Here is a 13,617-nt window from a genome sequence, read left to right as displayed (position 1 = left end):
AGCATACCGGCATGTATTTTTATTGTTTTATTGTTTTTTGAACATTTGATGTACAGTGGATTGCTACATAACTTGACACTAACCAGGGTACTACATTCCAAAAAGTGTTATACAAACATAAACTAATTGTGCAATGTCTAATTTAGATGAAGTTATGCATGCGTTTATAGGCAAGCCAAAGCTTCTTATGTCTCAACCTAGCATGTTATTTGTCCACACATTCATAATATTTAAATTCAGACATATATTTCTGTTTGGTGATATAGGCCATATTCACATTATAATCTATCAAATTTTACACCTGCCCCTTTGTTATTCACATAGCTCTTGTGGTGTGTGTGTGTGTGTGTGTGTGTGTGTGTGTGTGTGTGTGTGTGTGTGTGTGTGTGTGTTGTGTGTATTGAAATAGCATAAATGTTATATAAAGTAACAGCACGCCAGCCTTATTTATTAGCAGGCTTATTTTCATGGTATCAAAAGCCTTGTTTGAATCCACAATTGTCTTCAGAAAAGCATTTTCTGTGAGCATAGTGCTGTATTTTATGAGTTCAACCCCCCCATGTGGAACAGTGTATTCTGACCTGTTTAAAAACAAAGGTTTACCTTGATTAGTTTTGATTGATTAATTAATAACAGATCATTGAGCATGCATGCTGAGATCCAACTGAGGCCTGGCCCATGGCAGAGTGGGGGTTAGGCTGCTGCCTGGCTCTGGGTGTAATTGTGTGTGGCTGGGTGGCCTCCTGCACTGTGAGGGAGGGAGAGCAGCCGCCTCCTGCAGCCTCCTACTCTCTGGAGCAGCCTGCCGCGACACGCTCGCCCAGCACCTCCCCATGCTATATTGTTATAACACCTAACTACAGAGAATAGAGAAAGACTGCACACACTGAATTGTTTCTCTCGCCATATATTGAATGGCATTGTGAGGGAACCATCTCATTAGATAATGCTGCACAGGTACATATGAAATGTATTCTGCTTTTCTTGAAAGGGCATTGTGTGCTGAAAATAATATAATTTCTTAAATATAATTTCAACAATTGGTTGGAAGAGTCTAAGCCGGGGGAGGGTGGCTTCTATTAAGGTAACATATGGAATTGTTTTAAGATGGTCATACCAAGGATCATTTTGCTATTTGATTTGGAATTTTAGGACACTTTAAGGTATCAAGTAAATATATGCTAAAATTATTTGATGAAACATTGAATTTGACCATACATCTATAATTAGCCCATAGAAATGCGTCATATATGGATAAACAGATAGTAAAAATAAAAAAAAATCTAAAGGAAGTTTATTCTGAAATGTCTGTCCTATATCTGAGAGATGTATGTTGCTACATGTTTTTAACCCCTTATTTTAGGCACTAACCTATCTCCATATATACTTTCAGAAAAAAAGACTAGTCTTGTGAGGCTTGTGGGAATCCTAGAGCAAAACAACCGACATATACAGTACGTATTTGTGAGAGACTCACCTTTCCACAGAGGGTTCCCATTAGTGTGTAGCCCAATCTGTTGGGACTCTACAGACAGACGTTGGCAGATCGGCTTTACCAACTTCAGACGAGTCCTGTGACGCTTGTGGGGGTCGTAGAGCAGAACAGAGACCATCTTCGTGTTTGTGAGAGTCTCATAATAGTTTGTACGCCAAACCATTTGGACACTATAGATGTTTTTGTGAGAAGACCGATTTTCAGGATGTCTCATGGTCTGACAAACACCACTCTAGCTCTGCCACCTTTCACCGCAGATGCAGAAGACCAACATTGGCGGATGCGGTGGATTGAGATGCAGCCCATGCAAAAAAAAAAGATATCTCTACCTTAAACTGACGGATGTCGATTTTTTTATTTATTATGCTAATTCGATTTCAGCGGCGGCCGGACATTGACTCTAGGATTTAAACATAGCCCACTTTTTTACCCATTCAAACATTTGTGAACTAGTAAATTCATTGGTATTTGCCATTTAATATAAGACATTGTTTACTATAATTAGGGTTGCTAAATTCTGGGAAATCTCAATAAATTCCCAGTTTTTTACGTAATCCTAGTTGGAGGTTCTCGGAATCAGGAGGGAATAAGCAGGAAATCTGGAATCTTCCAACCAGGGTTTCTGGAAAACCGGGGAATTTATTGGAAGTTCCTGGAATTTTGCTGTAATATAATTATCACAGTGAGCTCACACATTGGCAGTTGAATTGTCTTTAGATTAAACAGCTATTTTCATGCAAGCTGCATGATTTATTGTCCCATATCCTCCAGTTTACCACAACTGGTAAGCCTGTGTTGGTGCCCTTTTGTGTACGAGCAACAAAGAAGTTCACAGCGTCGGTGGTCTAGGCTTCTCCAGACTTCCTTTGCATTAGACGGGCTGCCCTTTATCTCATGCTAATGTAGCCCAGAAAATGATCTGCCTTTAAAGACATGGCAGTCCGTTAAAAAAGCCTCTGCCTAGCATTTGAAGTCATTAAAGTGACAGAGGACTTCAAGGGGAAGACCCAAGACTGGCAGTCTTTAAGATGAGTGAGAGGAGGACAGGCGACATTCTTTTTCCCATCCAGAGGGATATTCTGTTGCCAAGCTTGATTATTAGAGATGAAGGATGGGCTGAGAGGATGTGGAATTGTTAAGTCCTTGAATCCTTTCACCAAAGCCTCTCGTAGTAACATTCTTCATCTCTCTGTTTCTTTATGCAATTGATGATGCATCCTTGATATATATATATATTTCAGCATTGGCTGAACTTGAGATGCATTCAGACTGATTATACTATTGAAAAGTAATCACTAAGATTTGATATCAACCTCCCAACTCATCACAATTATTTATTATTTTCAAATCTGAGGTGATTTAAAAAAAAAGTGTATTTAGAAGTAAAAGCAAATAAAAAAATTGGCATACCCCACACAAAGATGCTATTGATATCTTATTCACTAAAACATGACACTACATTTCTGTATTAACTCAAAAGGTACTTACTTAATGATGTTTGGAATAAGATTGCATCTCAGTATGGTATTACTGGGCACTGGGTGCAATCTATGGCATCACAGCATAGCCATAAACCAGCTGTGGAGTTATGTGACACCCCTGATCTTGGATTCAGGATCTCTGCACCCTGAATGTAGCCTGCCACTAAAACTTTCCACGTGAAAAGCTGTTTTTTGTTTGAAACTATGCTGTCAGTTATTGTCAGCATATTTGAGAATTCCTAAGCCCTGAAATGAGTCCCATATTATTTCAGACAGGACTGAATATTGCACGGCAGGAGGCTGAAAATGAGACCTTCTCTCAAGAGACTGCCTGCAGCGCCTTCTATTTGGTGCAGAAACCGGGAGGTTTCATGCTGCGCGAAAACACACTCTTTGACCACACAATTATATATTTATTAACAACTCGTTTGATACTTTTTTTCTGCTGTAGTTGTTATTTGTAGAAGGAAAACGCAGGAGGAGATGCAAAACTGCAGTGAAAATATGGGCGGCCTTGTAGTTCTGTGCAAGAAAAGATTAGTATCAGCGCAGCGACATCAGTGACCCATAAAATATGTTATCACCCTCTCAGAAGCAGGCACACAGAACAGGGAAACTGGCGAGTTGTACAGCTCAGGCGTAGTATAAGAGCTACATCAGGTTCAGTACAGGAAGCTGGCCCAGATTGATTCTTGAACTGTCAATACTGCTGGAAATCTGATCCCAGTGGTTGGAGATTAGCCTTCAGCAGTGGCTATGATGTCGTACATGATGCCGTAGGTGTGTTAAGTCACACATTTCTTGTCTGCAGACAAGAAAACAGCACGTGTCTCTTTATTGACAACCGGGTGTGGATCTTAGTCATGTGATTATTGACTTGGTCAAATTAAACAGACATATTTCAGTGTTTCTGTTTCTTTGATAGACATATGGTGCCCAGTATAGATATATTACGGTATGGTGTTTCAACTTCGGGATAAATCCAGGATTTTTTGGACTCATACACTCTTAGAATTTGCTTTTGCTATCTAGTGGCTTGTGAAAGTTTTCACCCCACTTGGCATTTTTCCTATTTTATTGTGTCACGCCCTGACCTTAGTTCCTTTTTTATGTCTCTATTTTGGTTTGGTCAGGGCATGAGTTGGGGTGGGCATTCTATGTTTTGTGTTCTATGTTTTCTATTTCTGTGTGTTTGGCCGGGTGTGGTTCTCAATCAGAGGCAGCTGTCTATTGTTGTTTCTGATTGAGAACCATACTTAGGTAGCCTTTTCCCACCTGTGTTTTGTGGGTAGTTGTTTTCTGTCTTTGTGTCTGTACCAGACAGGACTGTTTCGTTTAGTTTCATTCTCTTTGTTATTTTGTTTAGTGTTCTGTTTTAATAAATTAACATGAACACTTACCACGCTGCGCTTTGGTCCGACGATTCCTCATCTTCATCTGACGACGAAAAGCGTTACATATTGCCTTACAACCTGGAATTAAAATAGAGGTGGTGAAAACCTGAGAGTGCATAAATATTCACCCCCCAAAGTCAATACTTTGTAGAGCCACCTTTTGCAGCAATTACAGCTGCGAGTCTCTTGGGGTATGTCTCTATAAGCTTGGCACATCTAGCCACTGGGATTTTTTCCCATTCTTCAAGTCAAAACTGCTCCAGCTCCTTCAAGTTGGATGGGTTCCGCTGGTGTACTGCAATCTTTAAGTCAAACCACAGATTCTCAATTGGATTGAGGTCTGGGCTTTGACTTGGTCATTCCAAGACATTTAAATGTTTCCCCTTAAACCACTCGAGTGTTGCTTTAGCAGGTTGTAATGCAACAAAATATGAAAAACGCCAAGGGGGATGAATAATTTTGCAAGGCACTGTATATACCTAAAAGGGTTCTTCGACTGTCCCCATAGGAGAACCCTTTGAAGAACCCTTTTTGGTTCCAGGTAGAACCCTTCTGGGTTCAATGTAGAACCTTTTCCACAGATTGGAGCATGGCATTTGAAGTCACCTCGCCGAATATGGTATCTTCTTAATATTCATTATATAATTAGACGCTGACCTATACCGTATAGAGCTTTAGCCTGATTGAACTTGAAGGTTGAGCGAAATACACAATTTGCACCCAAAAGTACAGATTTCAATGGGGAAAAGTCAAACAACAAAGCATGGCTTAATCATGGAAACTTCAACGGGCTCTGACCTTAGGGAAGGATCCATATCTCTATTTCTGAAGAAACTATGTGGAGATATTTAGTGTTTGAAGTGTTAACACTGACACTAAGCCTCTGGGGGCGAGTGGGTGATGGCGGCGTGTCACACAATGGGATGGGACTTGGATCTTTGCTTTCCCTCCTCTGACCTCTCAACCTGACTGGTTTTCAGGGTTGCACTAGCCTGCAGTCCTTGGTGCCAGTGTCTACTTTGATCAGATCATGAATTCGCCAGAAAAAAGTATTGCTTAGTATATAATAAGGAGCGCACACACTCAAAACGTTGTAATATATATATATATATATATATATATATATACACACATGGTATTAACACAAATTATAACAACTAAAATACGTTTACTACGTTTATTGTATAAGTTCTGATCATGCAAATATAAATTGTCATCAGAATTTAGATTAAGATTCCTCGAACTACAGTATGTGAATAGTTTTTGTGAAGAATATTGTTTGACTCCTTGTTTGGGCTCTCAGTAAGTCCTGTTAGCTGTGTAGAGACCCTAAGTGTCTTGGCAAACCAGTAGCCATTCCCTTTCATGGAAATTACTTTTGCTAATTATTCTTAGAATTTTGGATGACAATGTTTTCATGTGATCCTTCCATATTATATGCCTCCAATCTCTAGGCTGACATGATTCATTGAGGCCACACATAAAACAGCGTGCCATCTGCACCTGGAGTATGGCTATCAGCTGTATTTTTTCTCTCTCTCTTTGGTTTTTCCTGCTTGTGTGTAGCCTGACCCTGCTCTTCCCTTTCCTGGCTACAGAAGCAAAACCAAAGGGAGCTTTCAAAAGGGACTGTCTGCTCGAATCAAGTCAGGGGCCTTTTTAGAATCGGTTCAGAGATCATAGCAAGTGGAAGTCGAGGAAGAGGATGACCCTCTCCTCCAGGCTTGATGGGATCTTGGCCCAGTCAAACCCAGCAGGGCTCAGTCTCTGGACAGCTCAGTCTCTGCAGGCTTTGACTCTGTGATAGTGGGAATGAAAGAGGGCACCAAGAGAGCAGCAGTTCTGATGTGTCAGGCTCAATGTCCTGGCAGTCTCACAGAGCAAACTGGGCAAAGCAAAAACACAGCCAGCAGGCACAAGGCCAGAACAAGACCCCAAGATTGTGCGACATGTCATCTAATGGCTGTCCTTTTGTTTTAAGTTTATGCATCCAGGATGAGTTGGGGCCAATGATGAAGGTCAGTGTTCATGAGACAAAGAGGAAGTCCTGAACCGGATATCCATGCAGTATGGCATGATAGATATGTCAAAGATACATAGTTCAGAGTGCAGGTTACATATGGATAAATGTCATTGTACTCATGTCAAGTTGCATACGGGATCATCAGCCACGGATGGAGTCTCATGATTTGTCTCATTGTTATCTTCTATTTAGTTGATTAGTTGTCATACATTCTACTCCTTGAATCCTTCTCTTTGGTGGTGACCATGCTGTAAACTACACTCAAATCGGCTGACTTGGTTTTCAAGTGTAGGCAACTGAGAAAGGAATGAGCATTTGGCTGCAGGCCCACACTTTATTGGTGTGAAGATGAAGCATATCAAAGGCTGGGGACTCAAGGTTTCTACTCACTGTTGCTGCAGGTTGTGATAATAGGGAGTTAACAGTCGTCTTGTTGACTCACAGGATTATTCCCTCCGTGTTTCTGACCCTGCCCTGCTTGACTTGGGTTCCCCCTACCCCCCCAGATCCCTGTATTCATTAAGATGATGTATTTACTTAAAGCCCTATGTCTCTTTACATAATGGCTAGCAGGTTTCGTGGCTGGATGGCACTGTGCGTTTCAAGTGCTCCACAGTGGGGAGAGGACTGCATTTTAAACATGATGTGCCTTGCCTCTGCATTGACCTTGCTCAAAAAGCCCAGGGATCTCATTCTTCGCTTCAGTAGAATGCTGCTGATTCTCTCTCTGTTGCACTGTTACTCCTGTTAGAAGGGAGCTCTGTGTTGGCTGACAATGGCATATCACTGCAGGCTACTCTGTCTCTGTCTGTTCACTGAAATAAGAGGGAAGGAAAATGGCTCAATTCATAATGCTTTGATATGGAGATGTAGACTAACCTCCTGTTTAAGTACTTCAAAGATAGAAATGAACCACCGGAGAACATAATCCATCTGTGTTTTGAAAAACATAGACCTAAAATGTGGGGGTGAGGGGAGGAGTGGGGTATGATTCCTTCTTTTATATATTTAAAACTGTGGCAATCCATCCCTATGGTTATTAGCAAAGACTGGGAATAATGTGTATGGTTACTACTGTACTATTCACTTTGGATGGAGATAAGCATTGACAGTCATATTCAAAATCCTAAAAGACATTTCATAGCTGGTGTCGGTCACTTCAAAGTGTTGAAAAGTCAGGGTTCCCAGTGTCCCCAAGACAGTAAATTGTTCCCTCCCAGCTCCCATTTGATGTATCCTGATCTAGTGCTGACTCCTGGCCCAGAGACCTTCAGGTCAGGAAAGGTCACAGAGGTAACCTCCTTGCGTGAAGGCCACATTGTTCCACCCACTCATATGGATCAAAGGCTTATATCAGATGACCTTGAGCTGCCTGTTGCACCGCACAGGACCTATGAGCTGAGCTGATCTCCACTTGGTTTATCTAGCTGTTGGAGCGGAGAGCCTTTGCCTGTCCCACTCTGTTCTATGGTGTTTAGGGACAAACACGGCTAACACGGTGTGTCTGAGCCACTTGGCAGCTCCTCTTTAAGGGGAATCACAGTTGGATATCCCAAAGTAAGGCTGTTGTGGTTTACAGATGTAGGATCTTAATTTGAGTCAGTTTGCTACAGCAGGAAAATAATCCTGCACCAACAGGAAATGTGAATTATTATGTGGATTATAATCAATGGACATTTTTTTAAGGGTTGATACATTTTTTCATAAGGAAAATCAAGTCTGACATTTTTATGCGGAAATTGCAAACTTCAGATGCCTTTTTAAACCTCAAGAACACTGCAAGTTTTACATGTCAGGCATTGCAGGACATTTCTCATGCAACAGGGTGATCAAATTAAGATCCTACATCTCTGTACATAGGAGACAAGTCATAATGGAAACAGACAACGACAGGGCAGGATCTTCTCTAACTCTGAGTGTAAGGCGACTTTACCGTTAAGTCTCATTTTCTCAATGGAGCTAGTCATAGGATTTGGCTTTTATGAAATGCTTTAGGAATGCATGTTATCACTTACTGGCCTTTATCCATGGCTTTATGTGACTGAAAGCATTTATTATTATTAGTGACACACAACAGTAACTTTGATTCTTGGGCTGTCAGTGCTTGGCATTGCTAAGCTGTCCTAGTCTGCAACTTGGGTTTAGGAAGGTTAATACTGCCAAGTGCTCAAAATTCAAATCGAGACTAGAGGAGCTCATTGATGAATGACTGATAGTTGACCCCATATTGCACTTGTCATTGTCTCCACTAGAGGTTTGTCAGACAAGTTTGATCAGAATAGGTTTACAGCTTATCCCTCAGTCGTCTCCATCTTTCCTCTGCGCTATCTGCATCACAGCAGATGAGTCAATCCCTTATCACGACTCATCTCACCGACCTGATTAATTAGGATCCGCTCTACAATCAGTTCCCTATAACCTTAGGGTCATGTTTTAGATGATTGTGTGTGTGTGTGTGTGTGTGTTTGGCGAGCGTGCGTCCAAATGTACTGCTTCTGATCAACCTGGGAAATTCAACCCAGTGAAATAGACTTAATTAGAAAAGGGGCAGTTAATATTGAAGGCAGATTCAGTCAGCATTTTAAGACCTGTAGGCTAAACGTTGTGTTCTAGGCTTGGGCGGTATATGGTATACCGTATATCGGGGTATTTGGAAAAAGCCACAGGATGGTTTTTCAAAAAAGAAATGAATTAAATGTGAATATTTGTAGCTATTTTTTAAGGTAATACCTGCAGTCAACTTGTGCAATACGTTAGGAGATAAAGCGGATTGCGTTCTTCATTCCACCTGTCACATTATTTTGGATTATGAAGCTCACCGTAGTTCCCCAGAACAGTTGAGCCAGTCACGTGTCTGTTGTAAAGAGCACAACGAGAGAAAGCAGTAGCTGGTGAGTCCATAGCGTTCTATATCGGTGAGTCTCTGTTGTGAGGCGCACATGAGTTGCGTCGCACAGCTTGTATGCAGTTCACTACTAAGTGTTTGCCATCAGATATCTTATGTCTTTCTGCCGTGTTTGAGAAGTCAAAGAGCTCTGTAATCTGTACAGCTGCCATTTCCCCCCTGTGCTTCTACTAGTGTTTTTTTCCTCCTCTGTTCTCTCCTCTACTCCCCTCTGCTCTGTGTACACATGCTGCTCTTCCTTCAGAAAAGCATGCATCACAACTTTGTTCAATGCAGTGTATCTCATTCACTTTCACTTGTAAATCTCCACACTTACTAAAAATGACATTCGGTAGCTACTAGCTATGTTTGTATAACTTTATGAGCTGGATTTGCCTATCTTTAAAATTAGTTTATGTTCGTTTTCGCTCGTTAGCATTTAGCTAACAGTGTCTGTGTGATTTTGCTATTACTTGTGCTAATTTAGTTTGCATTTTAGTAATAGAGGCCCAATAATATTTTTGGGTGTTTTTAACGCCCCTTTGTGTGCTATGCCAGTAATACCGTAAATCCCGGGATGGCAGAAGAACGTTATGACGGTATAAAATCTGGATACCGTCCAAGCCTATTGTGTTCCTAAACTGGGTTAAAGTTGAAAAGTGACTAGTCCAACAATGTTTTCCCTGTATCCTAGAAATGACCTTTAAATATGGACACTTGCCAACAGAATACATGTGATATCCCTTCTCTGTCACATGCTATACAGCTCGATGGTGATCCCAAAGAGGCCTGATTTTGTCACCTTTCATCTCTAACATGGCCATGTCTTGCGGAAGGGTCGATACCCCCCATTTCGCCCTAAGTTTTGCCCTTTCCAGAATTTAGCTGGAGGATAGGATTTTAGGACCTTGCAATGATGAGGGCAATGTGTCAGTCAGATGCATTTCAACTCTTAGCCAGCAATTAGTCCTATCAACGTTGGATAAATTGTCTGGTCGAGGAATCATAGGACAAAGGCAACTGTACTCAACAAGCATGAATTCATTTCATGAATCATCTGTAAAGGTCATTCCAACTAGACTTGGCTTGATGTAAGTGCATTAGAAAGTTACTGCCCAAATACACCAATGTATTCCAACACATTACTTTTTGACACAACATTTAAGACTGTTGTATGGACCTGTGTTGAGGAGCATGTTACATGTATGATACATCTATGTTTGCATAGTGCTGAGCGAACCGAAATGTCGGCTATTTTTTGTTTTTTAAGCAACTAATTGACAGACGTGGGTTCAATTATTTGAATTCCATTTCGTTCTTTTTTCCCATTCTTCACACATCGCACAGTTTCTCTAGAGATAAATCAGATCGAGCCTGAACTGTGCGATGTAGTAGGCAGTTGTAGTTTCCAACAGGCCAATATTCTACATATTTTAGCCCATAAAACATGGTAATTATCACTGGAAATGTTACTAATACACATTTACTTGAAGAACAGTGCAGATGCAAAATGTACAGTAGTAACAGAATGATGGTTTGTGCTGTTTGTGCGGTCATTCTGTTACCAAACTTTGCATCTGCACTGGTCTCCAAGTAAATGTGTTTTTGTCAAATTTTCAGTGGAAATTGTTCAAAGTAGTCCTTGTGCATAGAGTTGTATGGTTTGTTTATATAAGGACACAAGACGAGACCCAAATGCAGACACAGGAGGCAGATGTTTGAGCTCTGATATTTATTACACCAAAAGGGCTAGGCAAAGGCAGGTCGGGGACAAACGAGAGTTCATAAACCAGGTCAGAGTCCAAACAGTACCAGGCGATAGGCAGGCTTGAGGTCAGGACAGGCAGGGGTTCAGTGATCAGGTCCGAGTACAAACAGTACAAGGGGATAGGCAGGCTCGAGGTCAGAACAGGCAGAGTGGTCAGGCAGGCAGGTTTGGTGTCAGAACAGGCAAGGGTCAAAACCAGGAGGATTAGGAAAAAACAGAGACAGGGAAAAAGGAGTTAGGAAAAACGCTGGTTGACTTGGCAAAACAAGACGAACTGGCACAGACAGACAGGAAACACAGGGATAAATACACTGGGGATAATAAGCGACACCTGGGGGGGGGGGGGGTGGAGACAAGCACAAGGACAAGTGGGACAGATCAGGGCGTGACAGTTTACCTTTGCAATCATTGTTTTTTGTTTGACATACATTTTAAAGTGAAAAATCTGAGTCTCAGTGTCACTCTGTTACCTTGGAATTGCACTATAGTAAAATGGTGAAGGTTACCATAACACGGCCATCCTTTCCCCAACCAACATATTGATACTCCCTGAAGAGGGCCTGTGTGCAGATAATTCAGAAGAAGAGACAAAGTATAAAGAATAGCCTACATATCAAAATGTTCTAGTTGTGCTGTCTTGCTAGTGTCCACCACTGTTTCTTAAATCCATTGATCATTCTACATGACAGTAAGTTGGCAATTATAACATCAAGTAAATGCTATCATCACTGGCCTGACTTCCCTCATTCCTGCACTGTACAGGGACCCTGTTAGAGCAGGCAGAATCCCCCTGAGTCAGTCTCCCCCCTGCTTATCTCCTGCCTAGCCCCAGCATTGCTGCACCAAACAGCCATTAACCACAATATCCGGACTGGTCCATTTCATGGTCAAAGAGCATTTCAGTGTTAGTGCTCCTTGGGGCTAAAAACCCACCCATGTGAGTTTCAACCCTGCATGCTGAGCTACATACTGTATGTTTTATATTTTCCACCATTCTTCCTCCCCCATCTAACATCTCCGTGTTGTGCACTTTAACTCTGCAAATGTGACACAACTGAAGTTATCTATACATGATCAATAGTGTGTAACTTTCGGGAGAATTGGGCAATTACGCTTAACTTCAAATGCTGCTGAGGGCAATGTGCATATTTTACTAATATCCTCAATGCCAAGTCAATGGTATGTGGCAAGTCAACGGTATTGTCCCATGTGGCTCAGTTGGTAGAGCATGGTGCTTGCAATGTCAGAGTTGTGGGTTTGATTCCCATGGGGGACCAGTATGAAAAAGCATCTACTCATGTAAGTTGCACTGGATAAATGTAAGTAAAAAATTTATGTTATAGCTGGAATTGTATGAGATTTGTTTATTGATTTACAATAACATAAGTGATGTCAGCCCTACATTCTGGAAACGTTTCATCATGCATTTCCTCCATAAATACCTCATCTAAGAAATTACAACACATTCACTCTTTGTTTTTTCATGTTATTACTGAAAATGTCTTAAATTTGTTTGGTGTTGCAAGATATGTACAAAATAATATTTTTTTGCAGGTGATGGTGAAATCATGACGAGAGATTCCAGACTATGTCTGCAGTACCGGCATTATGTTTTGCTTAAGCATGAAACACAAAGAGAATCTCACTGCTGATAGATTGCCGATAGGTACTTATCACAGTGGAAGGCCGTTCCTTCTCTTTCTAGAACAAAAGCGGTACCTGCTATGTGCCGAGCCGTTAGTATCGAACTACCGATTCTACTTGTAGAATCGCAATGATCATCAGTGGCCAAAAACTTGACTTTGAGCCAATCAGAGAGCACGAACCCCCATGTGGGGGAGCCAACAAAAAATTATAATAAATAAGGCATTATTTCCGTACATCCACAGATGAGCCAGTCACACTCCATATGCAATGTAAGCTATGGGATGGTAGCTAGCTAAGTGCACAGACACAATGCACACAACACTAAATACTTCCTCCAAGATAGTTAACCACTGTAGCTAGTATTGACCTTATAATTAAATCACAGTGGATGAGCTAGTTTCCATTAAACAGCTTCCTATGTTAGCTGCCGAGTTAGTGCAGTGTACTTAGCTAGCTAGGGCTTTCTACAAAATAGCAACATTAGCACAGATAGCTTGGAATCTAGACCATAAGCAATACGCATGGCTATGCATGGCCAAACAACGCTACTGCCACCTTCTGGTTTGGAGTATTTAAGGCTGAGTGGCTGACGACTTCCAAGGTCTTTGCTGTGTGAACACAAAAGAGATTGACTGCTGACACTGTTCAAAGGTGCTAAGTACTGTTGGAAGGCAATCCTACCAGTGTGTCTGAGCTATTAAATACTTTCCCTTTAAAATAATTTTGAACGGCTGATGTGTTAACTATCCTGATTACGGTTAAGATTGTGTTAAATCCTCAATTTGACAAAATGTGTTACTCAGCTTACTTTCCAGGTTAATACTAGGTTTGAGGCTGACATTTCAAGTCCTTCACCTAAATAACAAGAGGTAATGGCTAGAATGTGGTTGCCTTACACAGGCATGATGAGTAATGTCCTATAGGT

The 13,617-nt window shown here is 41.3% G+C and overlaps 1 long non-coding RNA gene across 1 annotated transcript in view; it reads left to right on the top strand.

The window, feature by feature from the left end:
- Window positions 1-9,245: 9,245 nt before the first annotated feature.
- Window positions 9,246-13,617, top strand: part of LOC120053931 — a 28,718-nt gene continuing 24,346 nt past the window's right edge. Inside the window, exon 1 of the long non-coding RNA XR_005477557.1 lies at window positions 9,246-9,308. This is a non-coding gene — a long non-coding RNA (uncharacterized LOC120053931). The remainder of the gene's footprint in view (window positions 9,309-13,617) is intronic.

Source organism: Salvelinus namaycush, chromosome 9 (genome assembly GCF_016432855.1).
Source record: "Salvelinus namaycush isolate Seneca chromosome 9, SaNama_1.0, whole genome shotgun sequence".
Lineage (NCBI taxonomy): Eukaryota > Metazoa > Chordata > Actinopteri > Salmoniformes > Salmonidae > Salvelinus > Salvelinus namaycush.
Note: the sequence above shows the minus strand (reverse complement) of the source record. Positions and strands in the feature narration are given on the sequence as shown.